A 21,129-nucleotide genomic window follows, 5' to 3' on the forward strand; every position below is an offset into this window, starting at 1 on the left:
TCCACAATCAAGATCATAATTTTCACAGCCTAATTACTTAATCATTATTCACTGAAAGATTTCCATGGGTCTGTAACATGTTCACAAATGATTCATTGTGAATATTCATGATTTAAGTTGAAAGGACATGGAGCCCAGGTGGTTTTTTCTGTTGCCTGAAACTAATTTTAGGAAGAGGATTCTGGTGCAAATACAATTATAAATTTGCTTTTTGTGAATATTCTATGTTGTTCACTTAAAAATTATTATTCCAGCAAATGCTCAAGCCCATCAATTTGTCCTTTAGAATATTTGCAGAAAGAACATTTTTTTAAAAAGAGATGTAAATTCAGTCAGATCGACTTAATTTATACATCAAATTTAGTATTTATAGACAGGTTTTAGTAGTATTTGCTCAGCTCTTATCTTAACCCAAAACTACAGTTCAAGATATGGAATAGTTTGCGCTCCCACAATATAGGAGGCAAAAGTCAAAAAGCTTTCACAGCTAACTGAATGGAAAGAAACTGTAAAGGTCTTTATCTATCTACTACCTTCAGGCCCAGATCCTTAGAAGGTATTTAGGTGCCTTACTCACATTGAAATCAGTAGGAGTTAGACGCCTAAATACATTTGAGAATTCAGGCCTCAGCCTTCAGCTCCTAGTTTTCCAACAAATGAATCACCTTGGTTCCATGTTAACCAGCCTTGCACGTGGACCTTGACTGTAGATTAGGGCCAGATTTTTAAAGGCCTTACTTCCACTGGAAACAATGAGATCTATTTACCTTAATCCTTTTAAAAACCTGGCCCATTTTCTTCTTCATACACAGATAAGACAAAAATGGGGTACGTTCAAAAGAGTTAAAGAAAACTGAAGCAAAAAAGACAAGTCACCTTCACAGAGAATTTCCACCTACCACTGTAGCAGAGAGAGGACATGGTAACAAGAGCCTGATTCCATTGCTGTAAGGATATGTACCAATGTTTGGCATCTGGATTTCCTTAAAATCTTACTGCTTGCCAGTGGTGATACCTGTCATAGTTCTGAGGAAGGAAAATGATAAAGCAAGAAGAAGGAAGAATGGGTGGGTGGTTTAGAGCTTTACTAATGGTTTATGAATCTTTTCACTTCTGAGTCATCAGCTCAAATCCACCCTAGGAGAACAGTGAACTTAATGACAGTCAGTGTCACCCTCTGACTGCTTGGTGCATCTGTGCAAAGAGTAGGAGACCATAGTTGGTTTTCCAGTAAGAGGAGTTAGGCATCTAAACGCCTTTAAGGATCTGGGCCTTTATCAAAATTGAAACCTCAATGGCTAGCTCAGTGGAAAGGCTAAAAACTGATCCCAAAAATGGTCCTTGTGAAACAGTGGGGTAACCCCTACGTGGAGTTCCTCTATTTGCATTGTCATGGGGAAGCTTGCACTACTTGTGCTACACCTGCCTGGAGGATGAAGAGAAGACTTCTCTCCAGGGTTATTGGTCAGATAGCAGTATTCAAAATACACTGTTAATAACGTTCATTTTCTACATCAGCCCCTGCAACACACTTCACACACCAGTAGTGGTCATGCAAAACCATATGTTCTTTTCATCCTTCTTCTAAACCACATACTTTCTACAATGTCTTAACAGACCACAAGCATTCAGAGACCTTCCTGTATCCTCAGTGCTTAGAACAACTCGCATGATGCGCAGAACTACCCATACAACATACACTACAGACATGCTTATTAACAGTAAAGTAAAACTCAACAGGCCAGTGCATGTGCCTGCTGTCTTGTCCTGAAATAATTGGCTCATTAACTTTAACCATTACCAGCCTAGTCACATTATCAAAGACAAACAACAGAATAGGGTTTTGGATTATCTTCAGTTTGCTTACAATTATAGACAAGCCAATTATTCTTTCTGCATAATGCAAATGATTTAATACACCTCTGATAGCACTGAGAGCAGAGACTATATGATACACAGAGGCAAACAGACAGGCGAACTGAGAAGCACAAAGGACTTAGAAACACAGTGGAAGAGGAAAAAAGTCACTTTAATACAGCAATAACCAAGCAAATTATTTAAATACAATTTTTATCAAAGCAATATCTAGGTTCATTACTGGAGTTTATACCAGTTCTGATGTTGTATGCTACTTAGGATAGATTATATTCTGTAGTATGATATTCAGCATTCATTATGATTTCTTCAGGGCAGAACTTTTGTTTTCATACAGGTCTGTAAATTATTTAGAATATTGCTAGTTCTATAAAAATAGTAAGTAAACTAGTGATATCAAAACTATGTTATGTTTGCGGCTATACAGCAGTTTGGTAATCAGAATATTTTGAACCACATTTAAGATTTCAGTTCCATTGAAAACATTAATGAGAAGCCCCTCTATTCTGGGCCATATTGAACATTTGAAAAGTATTTTAAATCCATCGAAAATAACTGTGATCATCCTTCATCAAGATTTGTGTTCACTTTGAAGCTCCCAGAATGCTCTGATTACACAATAACTTTTCTATTTTAGAAAGGGTTGCTTATCACATGTCCTGTGTATTTCAGTTAAAGTCTTACTAGACCAGATGGTGAAACTTACCATTTATCGGGTTAGTTTTATAGGTCTAGGGCCAAATTGTCTTCCATAAATGGGCACTGCTTCAGTGATGTTAATGGTGTTGTGCTTGTTTATGCCAGCAGAAAGCAACAGAGTTAAAATCCTGACCTCATTGAAACCAATAGCAAAACTCCCATGGCTTCAGTTGAGTTAGGATGTCACCTTCCATCTTTTAATTTTGAGAAACAACCCGTGGTTTACCCTCCCTCCATCTCTTCCTTTACTGTTTTATGGAATCATAGAGTCTGCAGATGGGAAAACAATCTCTGGAGGTTCAGCAAGTCCAGCCTCTGCAAGTGACAGTTCATGACAAACTTGGAAGCTGAAAATATAAAACAATTGTTGCAAAACTGAAGTTTTAGGATAAAATTCAACCGTGTGCCAGAGAACCCATCAAAGGCCTCCACTCCACTGATGGGGAACCACAGGGTGGAGCTCCCTATGCAGATGTAGGATCCCATGCCTGCTTCATGTACATTGGAAAGGAACGGCAATAATATTTTTTTTTACGCACAAGCAGTCCTTTATATTGTATGACATTGTACGATTTCTTTTAATCTATGGAATGGGGGTTCAGAACACCAATGGAGTTTCTCTTTAATAATTAAAAAGGGGGGGGGGGGAGTAGTGGGGTGAATGTTGCAAGCCACAGGCTGTGATAATAGTGCCTAGCAGGAGGAGAGATGTGCTGTGCAATTATCGCAGTCTATGGGCTGGAATATTTACTTACTTGTTTTGTTTTTTTATAAATCTTCCCAGGTGCCCAGCATTATGCTCCAGGTTTCCCCCTAGAGAGGGGGATGGCTCTGGATTGTGGGAGGTTGGATTTAATCCCCCCAGCCCTAATGCACTCAAGCTGCACCTTCTGGCTTTATGCAGGTGGCATACATTTTACCCCTGGAGAATATATAAGGGTACAGTTTTTAAAACAGTGCCTGGGAGATATGGCCACACGATTTCCAATCCCATTACTTGTTGACAGGATTTATGGAAGTCCCTCCCACAGACTGCTTTTGAAAATCAAGCACCTCATTTCATCCCTCACTTCCTCAGACATACGTGATATAGTTCCAGCTATGCATCCACACATGCTATTGGCTTCCTTAATTGTAGCTCTATAAGATTTAGACACCTACAAAGGAAATTCCATCATTACTCCATATTACTTTTAAAGCTTCCCCATTTGTTTCATTTTGTACTCTACTTCCTTCACATAGTTATTCATAAAAGCAGCTACAAACTGCATTGAGAGCAGGGAGTCACAGCTACAGGACAAACTATGCCTTTAGACCCTCTCAAGTGCTCTCCTTGGGTGACAGGCTGGGCTTCCATCACCTCACTCTAGGGGGAATCATGCAGTCCAGTCACTCAGACAGTATCTCTGGGGTGCAGCCTCTCCCCTGTGCCCTCCTTCAGTTCCCAACTGTGTCAATGACTTCTGGCATCTTTTGACCCAACTTCTGGCACTGGTAAGCGTTTTGCTTCTGGAGCCTGTGACAGCATAAGTTTGCAGTAACCACAGAAACAATGTCTTGAAAACAAAGCATTATTTATTCCTTCCTCAAAAGGTGAAAAGCACATAGAGAAAAGGGTAAAAACAATAAAACACTTGGGTCTTACTTAGGGTGACCAGGTAGCGAGTGTGAAAAATTGGGACAGGGCGTCAGGAGTAATAGGTGCCTGTATAAGAAAAAGCCCCAAATATTGGGACTGTCCCTGTAAAATCAAGGCATCTGGCCGCCCTAGTCTTACTTACACCTTAATCTTTCCTGCCAACTTTTGTAAGTTCCTCTCAGCCCAGCTAACTCCTTCTTCCACTGGGAGAAGCAGCCTGTCCTGCTGCAGCAGGCTCCCTGTCCGTGTGTCTCAATCAGTCTGTTTGTTTTCACTGACGCACCCTGAGTAGCCTCTGGCCCTTAACTTAACCCTCCTTTCTTTTCTAGCATCTCTGAGGTACAGAATCCCCATTGGTCTTAGGCTTGGCCTAGGGAAGAGTCTATCATTCTAGCTTGCATGGAACCAGACAGGGGACAGGGATATTCCCCAAATGATAGCTACCTCCATTGTCTCCTCAAGGAGTCTTTTCTTTGAGACTGTAAAGGTGAAACCCACAGGTAATGAAACAGACCCATTTGATTTAACTCTTGCTATTCAGGTAGGTTAATATCAAACAAACAACCTGAAAGACATGTTATTTCTTTTTTAAAAATTTATATATAACTCCCTTATTCTCAACACAGGGCACTAGGTTCTCTAGACATTGTTCTCAGAAACTAAGAAAGTTATTTTTGTATTCCTCAAGCAAATGTGATTTCCCTGAACTAACACTAAATTTGTGATTGCATCATTTCATCCCTCTGGGTTATACACGAAGAAGTGTAGAATATAAGCAGGGATATGTTCCTCTCCCAAAACTAAGGGTCTGAATCCACTGGCTTGTACCTTATGAAGTTTATTATTTTTGTATTGGAGAAACCCCTAGTATCCTCAGTCTGGGATCAGGGCCTCATTGTGTCAAGCACGGTGCACCCAGTCTCTGCCTCAAAGAGCTTACAATTCAAGTGTAAGACAAAAGACAACAAGTTCCTTCCTGGGATTTTGTTTATTTTCCTGTTCCATGGTCACCTATAGTGTTTTCTCTCTTATGAATTATCAAATTTAGATCACAAAGTATGTTGGATCCTTTTACTACAGAATAAACTCCTGGCCCTCTACAGGAATGTCTGTACAGGAAGCTCAACGATTTTCAGAGCCCAGGACGACAGACTTGGCTTGCACTAAAGCACTAAAAATAGCTACGTAGAAATTCCATCTTTGGGCTGGAACTCAAGCTCTGAAGCCCATCCCCTCCCTAGGCTTCAGATCCCAAGCTGCAATGCCTACACAGCTATTATTAGTACCGTAGCACGAGTTAGGGAGCCCGATTCTGTTGACCCAAGCTTGGAGATTCGCCACAGGTTGCTGCCCACTGTGTAGATGTACTCTGTGAGTTCCTGAACCACCTTCTCTTCTCCTCTGGGTTTTATGGTTTACTTTAACTGGTTTGTGAAAGAGAATGGCAGTCCCAGATAATTGGTTTCCCAGCGAGTTATGGATAATATGGCTCAGACATACTGTAGAGACAAGACCTCTTGCCCACCCACTCTTCCTGAATTCCAGCCCAAGGGATCCTCATTCCATTATAGCAGGAAATAGCTTCCTAAGCAGCTACTGGTGACTTTTGTCCTCTAAGTCCGAAAGCATTTGATATGGACAACTGGGTTTTTCCTCAATGTAGAAAGCAAGGCCGCATGAACCTGGCCCAAGAGATGTTCCCCACTGAGCTGTGTAGGACTGCCACACTGCACAGCAAACAATGGCACAAAGGCACACACACACACAATACAAGTAAAGGGATGAGTGGAAGACCTTGATGGGTCTAAGAATATTACTTTACAATATCCAATACTTGATTCATCTGTTGCATTTCAATGATGACGTGTCCGCTCTTCAGAATTATTTTTACAAGCCCAAGAGATGAAAGACCCCTGTGTCAAGCCATTTCCTAATAGCATCCATAGAAAGGTGACTTGCTTCAGAGGTGAGAGAAATCACCCAAAATCTTCCCCCTAATTTAGTGGGCAAATTTCACTACAGGATTCCCATAAGCATATCCAAGTGCAACCCAGAGTTCCAGGGTTTCACTGTTCCTTCAGCCCATTGCTCCATGAAATGCTCAAGATTTTAATTCTATTAAATGTATCAAACAAAGTCCCATTAAGACAGACGCCTGAGGGCAGAAGCACTGCCTGGGCATCACAGCAGATCACTTGCCAACTTCTAATGTCATCCTTTTCTGCTTGTATTATCAGTCCAGATAGCTCAGCCCTGCACCATTTCCTCTGTATAATGTCGGACACACTAGTTACCAGTTAGCAGGCACCATCTCAACCATTCTCTACCTATTGGATTGAAAATCTCTGAGGCTTCCTAGTTGCTGACAGGAAAATAAAATAAAGAGATTATATGACTGTAAGATTAATGTCCCTCACTTGTTCAGAAATTGCTGTACCCATACTTCAGTGAAGTTGGCAGATAATGCTTCCTTTTCTGTTCTGTCCTTCCCAAACAACTTTTAGTCTTTTGGGGTCTGGTCCTGCTCTGCTGAAGTCAGCGAGACCAGCCCCTTTCCCTCAGACAGACATTTTCCCCCAAGGTCTGACCTGCTTTTCACTGAGTCTTATGCCCATCCCTTGATAGATGCTGCTTTTTCTCTCACTCTTGAGTCTTTGATTTTGTTCCTAAGAAATGAGCCAGCCCAGACAGTGCTAGTCTGTCCCAGCTGGTGGCTGCCTGATTCCCATCATCTGTGTGCTGTACCACAGCTAGCAGATCTTCCTTTGCCTAACTGATTCATCTGGACCTCCTCTTCTTACAGGGCCCAGGCCTCAAGGATCCTGTCTGTCTTAATCCACCCGTGACTGACGGAGCCTTGGCAAATTTCTCAAGAAGCTTGAACCTGCAGTCTTCACCCAGGCATAACTCCCTATATCATTCCCCCAGACAGGCTCACAGCCTGCTCACTTCGAGTATTGTGTGTGAAAACTCCCTCTGGAATACCAGGGCCTCACCAAGCCAGCAGGAAACTGCTCCATGAGCTAGAAACAAGATCTTTGCATCTTCATTGTCTGCTGAACATGGGTTTATTACAGTTCAGCCTGTGGAAAGCCTGAGGCCACTCTGATGTACATCAATGAGAAAATAAGAACAGGAGGCTACATGCATTGAGCTCTGTCATGTTGAAAACAGCACTGGCTTAAGAGCTTTGAAAGAGGGAAAACACTTAGATTGAGAGGAGTACGATTCTCAGGATAAAGGAACAGGAGATAAAATGTTCTCCACACATAGCCAACTCCACTGCAGACACAAAGATACTTGACGCTTTTGCTAATCAGCAATTGTGTCTTTATTCACATGTATTTTGCAAAGCTCCACTTTATGTTCATCTGGTTCAAATTTGTGAGGCAAAAGCTCACAAATGGTTCTAGACCCATGTTCCTTTCAGTTGTTTTTAAATGGAAAGTTTTAGGGCCTCCCGAGTTCTGACTGCTTGTTACACTCTCCTATCGCTCTAGTAGCAACATATGGAATTACACACGTCAAAAAGTTTGATGATGGGAGTCTTAGTAAATAATAAAAGATATGAACGAACTTGCAAGTTCTCAGAAATCAGAATCAAAAGCTAGTCAAGTAGACTTGTCAAATAAAGGTAGCTGCACTCTGGAAGAATTTTACTGCCAGCCTCTATGGTAAATCAGGGGCCATGAATTTGCAGCTTCTCTAAACTCAGGGGACTTTTTTTATGATTATAAAATACATTTTGAAGGTGACGTGAAAGGCTTTTAACCCACCAAGATGTGAGTTCAAGCCCTCAGGCTTCTATATTTCTGCTGCTAAAGATGATAGGCTTAATTCTGCAGTCTTTTGCTCAGGAAGTCCTCTCGACTTCTGTGGAAATATTGATAAAGTAAGGACTGCCCCAACACCACTGCTATGCAACATAAGGATTCAATAAATAGCCTTTGCACTGAGAACCTAGCAGGCACAAGGGGAAGGAATCTTTCCCTTAATCCGGTACCTGATACCACTAAGGAGGTACATGGGTTATAACAGTAGCTGAAGACCCAATGTACTCTAGTGAGGGGAATTTTTCATTGGAGTTTTACTATTGACTTCAATCGGAACAATATTAGGCCAAAGCCAACCGCCTTTGAAAATCCCATCCCTTATGTGCACATCTGTGGATTCACACAGTGTCAGATCCACTGACCACAACCCATCACACCTCATTCCCTTGGGGAGGGAACCTGTCTTCCTCTCTGTATTGTACAGCTGTAAGCACACTAACAACACTCAGAGGGTAAATGATAATTAGTGATTGATCAGTGGGTGTCATCCAGTACCGCACAGCCTCAATTCCATTCAACCCTTAGCAATTCTTCCCATTTTGGCCTTTCCAGTTCTCAATATTGGCAGTGTCACCATATGATTTCAGGAGTCCCTCAGCTGATCAGTGACACCTTCCAGGGCATATGTTCACCTTGCACAGAGTTTAAAAGCAACAGATTTGTCTCAGTCTGAAGTACAACCACAGGGAAGGTTTCCCCAGAGAAAAGAAATTCCCATTTTCTTTCCCTGCACCTCTCCCTTCTACTCACACACTGCAGGCTTGATTCTTTTCCTGTGTCAACTGGTGTAAATCGGAGTAATTCCGCTGAGGCTAATGGAATAGTACCAGCATAAATCTGACATAACTGAGAAATCAGAACGTGGCATTGCATCGCTAGTGATAATGCAGCCTTGGTTACAAACTGGTACAATTGATTCAGTACTGAAAATCCTGCAGTCCAGTTGCTCTTCTTCAGCGTTACACCTTAGTAATTGTGTTACACAGTTAGAAAATGCCATAGTTTATTGTGCGGCCCGTTGCTGCACACCCTGTCTGTTCAGCACACAGTACAAATGCTTCTATGTGTTATCTTGCATTATCACATTTTACTATTAACAATGATAATGAAATCAGATACCTAATGAAATCACTCAGGGAAGAAATCATCAACATTAAAGAAACTATGGTGCAGCCAGACAGAGGGATTTTTAGTTCTGAACAGCCCCCAAAAGCCTGTTGTCAAGGTACAGAATGAAAATATGGTACAGGATCTTCTCTGAAGAAGACTATTTAAAATCTGTCTCAGTATGTTGAGGACATAAACATCTTACACTTACAGGTTCATGCAGACTAACATGGATGCCATCCCAGACTTAAAGAAAGCAACCTCAGTGAAATCATGATTGACTGATGTAACATACACTGTCAAACAATCAGCATATCATGAGACAGGTAATAATAAAGAAATACTCATTTTCCAACTAGCCTGACTGTTTATATGCAATAAAATAAAATGGTGTGTTGTGTAAATTGCTGATGCTAAGACCTTGTCCAGACCTTGATTATCTTTTGCATAGTCATACAATACCATAAAAAAAAATCACTGTCATTGATACCTGTGTTTGTGTCATTGACTTACATTGGTCCCTACCCTTTTTCAGAACAGGAATCTTTTTTTCCACTAAGCATATTTGTTTGAAAAAAAGACAAGAAGCAGCAATTTAATATCAAAGTATTTGCCATACTACAACAAGAACAGCCACCCCATCTCATACAGTCCATTTGACTCTGCACCCAACCCAAGCCACTTTCCATTGCCTTTTGACTGTCCAGGGCTATCCCTGCTCTCTTGAGCAGGAAATACCTCTTTCACCCTAAAGCAATTCAGGAGTTCAGGAAATTAGTTAAAGTCCAGTCTTCCTTGTTATTAAGTCAAAGATGATAAGAACTCAGAGGCAGATGTGACCAGAACTTGTTCCATTCATTTCCTGGGAACACACACACCTGTGTGCAGCAGTCACAACCCCTCCCTTTCACAGCTTATCATCATTCTAATTTCATTAATGAGAAATGTATCATCGCAGGCTGCCAAACAGGTAGCAAAGGAGGTCATACCTGTCTTCTTTATGTTCATGCCTTTTTTTTAAAAAAGACAACTGTATTTTCAGAGTAACTGTTGGTTTTTCCCCATGCCCAAATATTACTTTCTACTTTTAAATCATAATGTGTCATCTGGATGAGCACCTTATCACTAGCCAACAGGGGGAATTCAGTGTTTGTATTTATATTTGCATTTATATGGCATTTTCATACACAGCATCTCAAACTACTGACAGAGCAATGAATCACAGACTGTAGAGTGGGGACTACATGCATCACGGCATCCATTATGCCGCTCAGCAGCAGCACCTCACAGGCCGTACAGCTGGAAACATTTTGGGTCCTAATTAATCTTTGTTGCTATTAACTCACAGAGAGGGCATTTTGGCCCAGAAAACATGGCTAGTTCTTACTCTTTTGAAGTAAGCCTGAGATGTGTAGCATCTTAAATATCTCTTTGGATAAGCCAGATGGGACACTGATCTAGCAATTTATCCAACGGATGGTACCAACCATTAATGCAGTGCCCTCAGTGAATAACATCTGTAAAGGACACTAAACATGAATGATACAGTATGCTGCTTGAGTTCTGGCAAGGTTCTCTCTTCCTTAGGTCCATAAGTTTTCTTATCCAATGGGTTATTACCCTGCTAATGAAGTGAACAATTAGAAAGTATCTGACACACTTTGGGTGCTATGTAAGCAATATGCAGGCCAGGATATTATAAACCCGCTAATTGCATTCAAGGGAAAACAACATTTCATATACGGTAGAGATGGGCCCAAGTGCAGATCCACATCCAGATGTCACAAAGCCTGAAGTTCTGGTGTTCAGAACTAAGGCTCAGGGTATTATAAAGACAAGAGCTACTTGCAAACGTTGGATCAGAATCTGGTTTTGGTTTTTGAACACACTAAAAACCCCAGGTGTGGTCAGATCTGGGCATTCGGTTCTCATCCACCTCTGATTTTTAATAATCTACATTTAAGCTTTTAGCTGCAGTCCTGTGACGGGGACGGTGCACAGCCACACTGCCCCAGTGGGAGCAAAAGGATAGGTTATGTCTCAGGGGGCAGCACATAAAGGGAGCGTAGCCATCTGAACTCTTTGGCGTGGCTATTGTCTGAGGGTTGCTAGTGGGGACCAGTATCTGCACTTACAAAAGCACCGGAACTGCATGTCTGGATAGCCCTTTACATGGGGTTGGCAAGGAGCGGGCATGGCTTCTCATGCCCTTCTGTTGTGCCTCATGCAAAGGGTGGCTATAACCTAGCCCTAAATAATTATGCTTCTGCTTCTCATGCAGCCTTGTCTTCTCGCACTACTTCTCCTACTGGCAAAACAAATGGAATGATTGAGGCTGCGGAGCGCTCTGATTAATCGCTTTTGTTACCAGCTCATTTTACATACCGCACTTTCCCAAAGTCACAAACAGCAGTTCTAATAAAAGCTGGGCCCAATGACCCCGAGGGAAGCAGCTGCTCTGCCAGAAGCAAAAAAAGTGAAAAGGAGCCCCAAAAGGAAGAACTGGTGACAAAGGGAGAGCAAAATAAGTCACAGGTGAGTTGACCTGAACAGAAGGACCTTGCACTGAGCCCTACAGAGAAATGTATGGGGTTCAGTATTTATGCAAAGGAGCTTTGGTTATAGCCAGCCCCATGGCAGATAGCAGAGCTGTATAAAAGCCAGGCAGAGCCACATGGTTGGATACTTCACCCAGTTACACCAGTGAGACTCAACAATAATGTCACTGGAGTTAGTAGGAATCAATCAGCAGAAATGACAGGAGAATCAGGTCAGTTGCTTTCATTATGGAAAATGGCCCATTTCCACTAGGGTTTGCTCAGAGATGTGGGTAGAAATGTGTCTAGAAATCCAAGCCAATTTCAGGGGTAAGACGCATTCATGAATCAAAGAGTTTGGGTTCCCCATCACCATGTGTTAGCCGTGTGCACTACAGAACTTTTAGTGTGGCAGCAGGGTCTACACAGCCATTTAGTGCACAGCAAGCCGGTCTGCTGCAGATTCATGCACTAAGTTCCCATATAGACACGCCTTCAGACATCACTGGGCGTCTACTGAATGAGAATTTACCAAAAAGTCTTCAACATGATAGGGAATAGAGATTGTTTTTCTATTGTACATGCTGCAAACATGGAAAAATGTCAGCCAGGCTGGCACCCCCAAATTCATTATCACTCGATTATGCAAACTGTAAAAATGGCAATGGTGAGGTTCTATATTTATTGTCTCTCAGTGAGTCTCAGATTAAATATGCCCAGTTTTCAAGAAAGATGTTTTTTTCTATCTGGTGGTCCTGTAAACTCAATCTCAGAGTCAAATGTACATCATCATTATCATCATCATGATGTAATAAAGGATCTACAGGCCAAATGTTGCTTTCAGTTATACTTTGTGAAAACCCACTATCTTCATATTATGTGCTGGCTGATACAGGTGCAACCCTATTGCCTCCAATGAGTTTACACAGATGTAACTGTTTGCCCTATAACTGAAACGTTTAAAACAACTCTGTTCATTATGGACAAGACCGAAGACAATCCAGCTCAGTCCTTTTAGCTAGATTTGTCTCTCTGGTGCTAACAGGAGGAAAATTGAGTAAAAACATGTGTTGCTGAATCAGATGATATGCCTGTGAATATGCACAAGGAGCAGATCTGTTCAAGAAGAAGGTCCCATTTTCATATACATATTTTTCAGAACTGAGCCAGTTGATTGGAGGGGTATTTTTGGGTGATACAAATCATTGTCACTCCCCAACTTCCGTAGATTAGATTAAGGGCTTGTCTGTACAAACAGTTAGTGAGTGGCAAGCTGTGGTATAAATCTAGCACATGGCAGGCTAATGCGAGCTAACTGTCCATGTGCAGTCAGCTGCCTCACACTAAATACTCCCTAGTGCACTTTGACCTACTCCCGTTTCAATGCGGAGGCGATCAAAGCAGACCAGGACATTTTTAGTGTGTGGCAGTACAGTCCACATAGACAGTTAGTGCGTGGCAAGCTAGTGCAAGGTAGATTTATACCCCATCTCGCCACTCACTAACCATTCATATAGACAAGCCCAAAGGACAAACAAAATGATAATAGAATATAGACCTTTGATCTATCTCTGTCTGTTGCCTACCCTTTTCTCCTAAACCAAAATTTACAGAATATTCTTTAAAAACAAGAAATATGCTTTGGGTTGTTCCTGTTGCAACAGATAAGAAATTCTAACTTTCAAGACACAGAGCTATGCAGAGAATTATACCAAATTACAATTCACTAGCACCAAATGGGATGCAATTTTGCAGTTATTAAGTACCTACTGAACTCTAACTGTATATGCAGAGCCAGGGTTTTTTTTGCGTCACATGAAGGATAAAATGCTAGTGTGCTTCCTGAAATGAATAATTAGCTTCATGTTCAGTAAACAGCAAGTTCACCCCTAACCTTCCTGGTCATAGGCTGCTTCGTTAGTAGCCCTATTAGGGATGTTTCACTAATAATTGGTCCATCTGTGTGTCCTGTCCATGATAGATCAGGCCTCTCTTTGGAGCTGGTATTCTTCGGCTACTCTGTACTGGTATTTAGAAAATGCATAGGAAATACCATGTAGTCATTTTATATAATCAAAATTAGAGGCTGTGATTTAAAAAAAAAAAAAAAGACCTGTCAGCCAAGGCTGTTTTTGATAATGCTCTAAATTTACCAGTCTTTATTTTTTGCCAATTAAAATTAATTCTTTTTGATTCACAGCCTGGAATTCCCAAGTTCCTCGACATGTCAACTGTGGTTCAGTTCTGAGACAGAGGCAATTCCTCAAGAAACCCCAGCCCAGCAAAATCAAATAAAACTTGTCAAAGTCCAGCTAATCAAAAACTCTGCACTTAATCACATCAGCTCCTTCAGCTAAAACCAGACAGAATTACATTTGGGGATTCTTGCTAAGTTCAATGCAAGCTAGTATTCAAATGACTTACATCACTGCTTGTTCCTCAGCTTTATTCTGAATTCTACAAATACGTCATCATTAATTAAAAACAGTGTTATAATGTGAAATATTAAGTCTCCAAAATCATACACATATTTTGTGAGTTGTTTGGATCCAGGTCAATGCCTTGGGTTAAAACTTTTAAATAAAATTTGGAGACTCTTTGGAAGGCAGCAAGTGTAGCAGATGGGGGGGGGGGGGGGGGCGGGAACCCTGCTCTGTTTCTGCCACTGATTGATCATAAAAGTTTGCATAAGTCACCTAAACAACACATGCCACAATTTAACCATCCACAGCATGAGACCGATAAATACTTACCTACTATAGGGAATCTTTTTGACTGAGCAGGAGGATGGACTAGACTAGTATTATGAATATTAACTAACATGATAAGTTAGTCAGTGGGACTACACCCCATGTTCTTAAAATTACGAACATACTGAGGTGCTTTGCTAGGTCAGGGCCTAAATGCCAATTATGATTATAAATTGTTAAACGTCTTATAGTAAGTAAATAACAAGTGGACAGAATTCAGATTGATGTGCATCACACCAAAAGGTCAAACCACAGCCTACCTTGTTTGGTAAAAATCACAAAGGAAAAATGACCTTTTTACATATTCACTACAAATAACTAAGAATAGAAATAGGGTGTCATCAACATTACACTCTGTCCATCAGACTATAAATTAAAGAATTGCTTATCTCAAAGAACATTAATAAGAAAATGTATAGGACCGGGATATACTGAGATGTATAATATTTATACAGAATACATCTTTTGCTCAATACGTGAAGAAAATGAACTATTCCCACAAATGACCCAAAGAAAAAGGTCAATTAGTCAGGTCTTGCTAGCATTTCTCTTGAAGTCTAACCAATTCATTCCTATTAAACAAATGCACCCTGCGCACCAGTGGCTCTGTGTCACAGCCATTACAAAAGCAAGCAACTGCAGTATTTAATATATATTGGGCAATACAAGAGGGAAGCAAATGGTTAAAGCTGGAGGCAAAAGACTTAGGCCCTAGTGTTCTCCTTCCTAGTTATCCACCCAGACTTTGAAATGTTATAAAGACATGAATAAAGAAAGCCATGTGAGGTGAAAAGCACATGATGGCACGAGCAGAGAAAGTAAAAAGCTTCTTTAGAAAATTGTACTTGAAAACATATAAAACTTTCCATGTCTATCAATATTTATTTATTTCTGACCAAAGCAACTAATCGACTAAGAGTTCTATGCTTCCCCAAGAACTGAGGGAGCCTGTAATGGTTTTATTTCTGTGGCATGCTCTCTGCTTATGCACAGCTGTGCATTTAGGGGTGCAGCAGAGCCAGCTGCATTCCACTGGATTCTCTCTTCTTCACATCCACTGAGAGAAAGCAACATTAACTTGCCCCTCATGTGGTAGACTCTTTCCACATGAGCTCTGGGGCAGGTCAAGCCAGGGAATTCCTAGAAATTCTGGCCCATTGCAGTGGTGCTTGCAAGTAAATTAGGGTGGGGTCCCAGGACAGATGAGGAGTTGCAGGATCTCTACAGGGAAGTCTCTGCCTCTCAGGGATGCCCGAGATCTGAGGAAATCTTTGGGAGCCTACAGGTTATAGGGCATCAATTTCCAGTTGAAGTATTTTAATAGGAAATTGAAAACTCAAACTCATGGCTTTTACTGTCTTATTTTCTTTGATAATCCCTGGGCATTTTGCTAAGAACAAGTGTAGTATTAGTTTAATAGCTGAGATGCCTTCTGTCTGGAGACTATGCCTTGCACTCAAAGAGAGGACTCCTCAACAGTCTAATAATAGATCTAATTCAGCTCCCTGATTAATACTCATGTCAATCATGGCCTAGTTAGGGGTCAGCTTGAACTTCCTTGAACTCACTCTATTGTCTTGACTCCATCTATTACTAACTATTACTATTATTTCACTTATTTTGTGCAACTAAGTTTTTCCTGTTTTTAAACATTTAATAATGGCACATTTACCTTCCCAAGAAATGCATGAAAATAAAAAACATAACAAAATAGTATGCATGCTGTATATATGTACCTGTAGACATATAGTCCATGGTTTTTTACTTACCTACACTCATACTGGTATAATTTAAAAGGTAAGAAAACTTAACTTTCATTTAAATAATGCACATTTTTTCTGAATTATTACATGTACTTAAAAGTCCTGGACATGCAGTAATAAAACCTCTGCAAGATAAATGAAGTGGGTTATATGGGACTTTCATATTTAAAAAAAAAAAAAAAATCAGTGAAAGCTCTGCTACAGAGTTCTGTTGTATTTGGCTCTGATTCTTGTTGCACATAGACAACAATTTTTCAGCAGGCCTGGAGACCTGATTCACCAACAATTTCTGTAGTCATTTACATCAGTGTAAAATGCAGCCAGGTCAAGCCCATTCTTATACACCTATTTTGCTTGGGTGTGAAGGACTCCACAAAGTGCCAAGTAGTGTAAAATCGGGCCCATCAAATTTGATGGAGTCGCTCCTAATTTACACCCATGTAAGTGAGCTCAGAATCAGGCACTGCATTCAGTGATCCCTTAATAACCTATTTTGCTTTTTTTGAAGCTAATCTTCAATATTCTGCTTTGAGACTAGGCCATATTGTCTACCACAGCTCTTGTCAACAAGTGATTGGAACTTTTATGTGACTCTTGTGGATTCTGACATGTAGGCAAAGGTAATGAATGAAAAAAAAGGAAATAAATTCATCTCCCCTGTCTCTAGCTTGCCAGGCTTGATCTAGCTAACCCTGAAGTCAAAGAAAGAATTTCGATGCAGTTTCCCACATTTGTTTCCCCTCCTTACAACTCCCAAAGGCTGCACAGTCTCAAATGTGAGATAATCTGTAGATCAATGAGGGCGGATGTAAAACTCTTGCTATGCTATGTTTTCCCAGCTGGGGGTAAATTCACTTGCCTATATGTAAAACTTCCTAATTAGCAATGTCAAGTCTCTGTTAAAGCAGCAAGAAATTGAGTTAACACTACGAAAAGTTAACTCTTGCCTAACTAAGTCTCATCTGCTCCGTCACATGAAGCACTTTTATCTGCAAAATCGTCATTATTTCGTTTAACTGTTAGGGCTGCAATATCTCTAAAAAGTACCATGCCAATAACAGTACCTGCTCCGTTTATGCTGTGAAAGACATCTTTTCCAAAATACACTCTCTTCTAGAGCTTCTCTCCATGCACAGGATCTCTCCAAATGAGAGACATGGTTTCTTCTGCTAAGTCACACGGAGTAGGTGTCTTTGGACCTGATACACCCAGAATCCATTGCACCAGCTGCTGCCTCACCTCCTTTGAAGCCTCAGTCTAGGCAGAGAAAGAATTATGGTACACATGTAAGGACTAACAGCAGTTGCATATGACTTTGTGGGAACAGGGACACCCTTCTGGAGGGAGAAATAACCAAAACAGGAGATTAAGCAGATCGCTATATGCTAAGAAGGAAACCAGAAGTGTAAAGTGGGGAAGGGCTGACAAATCCTAGCAGTAATTGGTTTGGCCATGGTGTCTTTCCCTATGTCTCTGAGTTTACCAGACCCTTCAGAACTTGATGACATTAATTACATGTATGTACCCCTATACTAACCCAGGATTCTTACAGCAAAAAGACCAACTTCTGGTGATTAAGAAGCCAAAATTCCATCTCAGTTTTGGTCTAAAGGAGAGAGTTCAGGCTTTAGCACAACCTTTTGGAGTAGTAGAAGGTATTACATTTTACATCCCATATGAAATTTGGCCCATGCCTATAACGTACTGCCAATTACATGAAGAATTTGCAGAAATAAAAGATATGAAGGAGTCTGGGACAGAGTCACCACAGTCCATTCCCTTCAAAATGGGAGATTTGTCTTTAGCCAGGCTACGAATGATACAGCTTTGTAAATGACAATTTCCAAGCGCAAGCTTTTGAGAGTTGAAGCCATCCATGTTGATTTATTTCTGTACTTCGTCTGCTTCTGGCCTAGAGGCTCAATACTAAATACAAAAAGAATTCAAGACATTTGTAAATTGCTACAGCTACAGAAAAATAGTTCTTCTTCTCTCTGCCTCTTTGAACCTTCACTGTACCCTTCATGCCTACTGAAATTTCAATGTCATTGTGAAACCAACATTGGCTATGTAAGATAATCAAAATGAATGATCGGCACTCCGATTAATATGGACTTTTCATCACTAGAACATAGTTATGACCTGTACAGTTCCTTCTTATTTTACTGTAATTCCTAGTTCTTGGTGTAGTTTTTGAAGGCATTTTAAAATAAAGGCACTGAACAAGTAATTTTTCGGTGCTAAAATTTCCATATTGCTCAGAATGAGTGTGTAAAGATACATAATATTAGTGCTGAAGACGACAAAGCATAACTTGCATACAGATAAGATCCCCCCCTCCCCCCATTGATCCCACACCAGTATGAACAAAGGGCCATTCCATTGACTTCAATGGAGTTACAACAGTTGAAAAATGGTTCAAGGTCAGACCCAAGGCATGTACATGCTGCTGTCACTGCAGCAATACACTGTAATTAATATTTCAGTCCTCTCTGCAGTCACCCGTAACCCAGCAACTCATATAAGCAACCCCAGTGGAAGGAAGTATCTCAGACCTAGACAGTTTTGCACTATTTCCACTCTAATTTTAGACCTAAAAAGTTGTGCAATGAACCACAATTTTGCATGCTCATCCAAACAAAAGCTTTCGAGATCGCCCAGTCCCCCATTCAATATGTGATGTACACAACTCAAGTGATTGCTGTCAGTGAACACGTATCCCTGATCCTTCACTTTCTACATATTTTGGTATCAGTGAAATAACCTGTGTTTCAGTCCCACTTGTACAGCCCCCTGTGTTATGATTAACTGATGAGTAAGTATGGGGCTTTAGTCTTGAGTGCTACTCATCCTTCATGAGCAATCAGATTATTGGATTGTGTTCCCTTTACAACGACTGGAAAGTTTAAACTTGTGCTCATTCTTTTCTCTACCCTAAATGGGGGAAAAATAATTACTAGGGGGAAAAAAATACCAACCCAGCTTCTCTCACTTTAAAGATACATACAGGCTAAAATCGGATGTCTCCGTGCCACAGTGTGAAATTATTTTAAATAATGGTAAAACAGGATGTCAAAAATAAAAAAATATCCTCTTTAAAAAGAGTCATTATACAATGGGAAACACACACACATCTTGGAATAGAAAATAAACAAGACTAAACATGGGGATCAGCTAGATGGTTCAAAGTTACAAAACTCGACTCAGATGCTAACACAACCAATATTGTAAATCCCTTTTTATTGTGTTTAATTCTGTCTAGACAGAATAGTCTTTATGGTGTATCAATGGCTAGTAACAGAGTTGGCTATGATTATGGTGGGATTTACATAAGAGAAGAGGCTGCAAAAGCTCAGTTAACTAATGTTCATAAGGAGAAGAGTTAAATGGGCTTTAATGAGAGGTACTTAAGACTATGGAGGCTATTGCAAAATAATCAGTCCCTCCCATAATATCTATCTATCCTGCAATACAAGAATAAGGGAAGTTAAAGCAGACAAATGAAGCAAATAAAAAGAAAATACTTCTTTACAAAATACAGAGTTAGCCTGTAGAATTCACCACTGCAGGAGGACAAAGAAAAAACATCCCGCAGCTGGTTGAAAAGAAGGCACTAGATAACATTATGACCAGCAACGTTTGTAGTTGTTTGAGCTAAGATCAGATCATCAAATGTCATACGTTGGGTATCAGGTGATAACCTCCAGGGTCACAAATAAGAGCTACCCCCTACACAGAACGTTACATAATTTCCTCTGAAGCATCAGGCATAGACTAATGCTGAACAAGATACAGGTGAATCATACGTGTTAATATAATACCACTTGATTGAATTACAGTGTTGCTGGGTTTTTATTTCCTTTTGATGTGATCTTCATCAGACGAAAAACTAGCCAAAATAATCAGAAGAGTTGAGGTTTTACACCCCCCCCCAAAAAAAAAGAAAAATTGGGGCAAACCCACGCAATAAGAAAAATCACACTGTGAGAATAAAATAATCCAGAGCAGGGTTTAAATGTTAATTGTGTAGAATATCTTTGTGTTGTTTTTTACATCAATATGGGAGACAGTTAATATGCTCTGCAGAGTTTATTCTGTATTGGTTATAGCTGAGTTGATCAAGCAACTTCAGGCTCAGCAGTAGTCAGTAAGTCCAGCAGATGTTCTGCTTTTTTTGGACAGTTGGAGTTAAAAGACCTGTTCTCTCCAGCAGAAAGAAATCAGCATGTGCACGTAATGTAGATTGCCACTTAGTGCTGGAAACAGTATGTTGCTCTGACCAGTGGCTGAAGGAGCTACATAGGCCATCCCACAGCAGAACATCTAATAGATTTGAGTATTACACTCCTGGGGCTTTCTGCAGCACGTGGCCCTCTGTAATAGAAAGCTAAATTGTTAGTCCCTGTCATGGGGAAACTTGCTGTAATTAGCTACTGAGTGAATACATACACGTGTACAGAACTAGGGCAGGCTATGTAAATAGTGACATTGTTAGAAGAAAATAACAAATCAGTGATTAAATTAAATGAATCAGAACCCTAACAATCCTTATGAGGTCCATGCATTGATTTCTCTATCAATCCAGACAGCATGGTACTCCAAACTGTCTTTGTAAAAAAAAAAAAAATAATAATAAGTTGGCGGGGAGCAGGAGAAAGAGGAGACTAGAGATTCAAAACTTTTCAAAAAAAATCATCAAGTTATTCTTATTTGTTAATTTTATTGCTGCATGAAAATCCAGAACGGAAATCAAGGCAAAACGCTAAAAATTGGTATTACTAAGCAAAGACACAAACCTTCCACCATTTCATCATGAATAAAATCTGTGTGTCTTCTATCAGATGCCTGTTAAAATTAGTCAGGACCTATAGAGGTGCCTCATTGTAAAATGCCACAGAAAATGCCACAGCAGCAAAAAGAAGCTCT

The sequence above is a fragment of the Emydura macquarii genome, unplaced genomic scaffold (assembly GCF_026122565.2).
Source record: "Emydura macquarii macquarii isolate MOO-44397 ecotype Brisbane River unplaced genomic scaffold, CSIRO-AGI_Emac_v2 contig_1253, whole genome shotgun sequence".
Taxonomy (NCBI): Eukaryota; Metazoa; Chordata; order Testudines; family Chelidae; genus Emydura; species Emydura macquarii.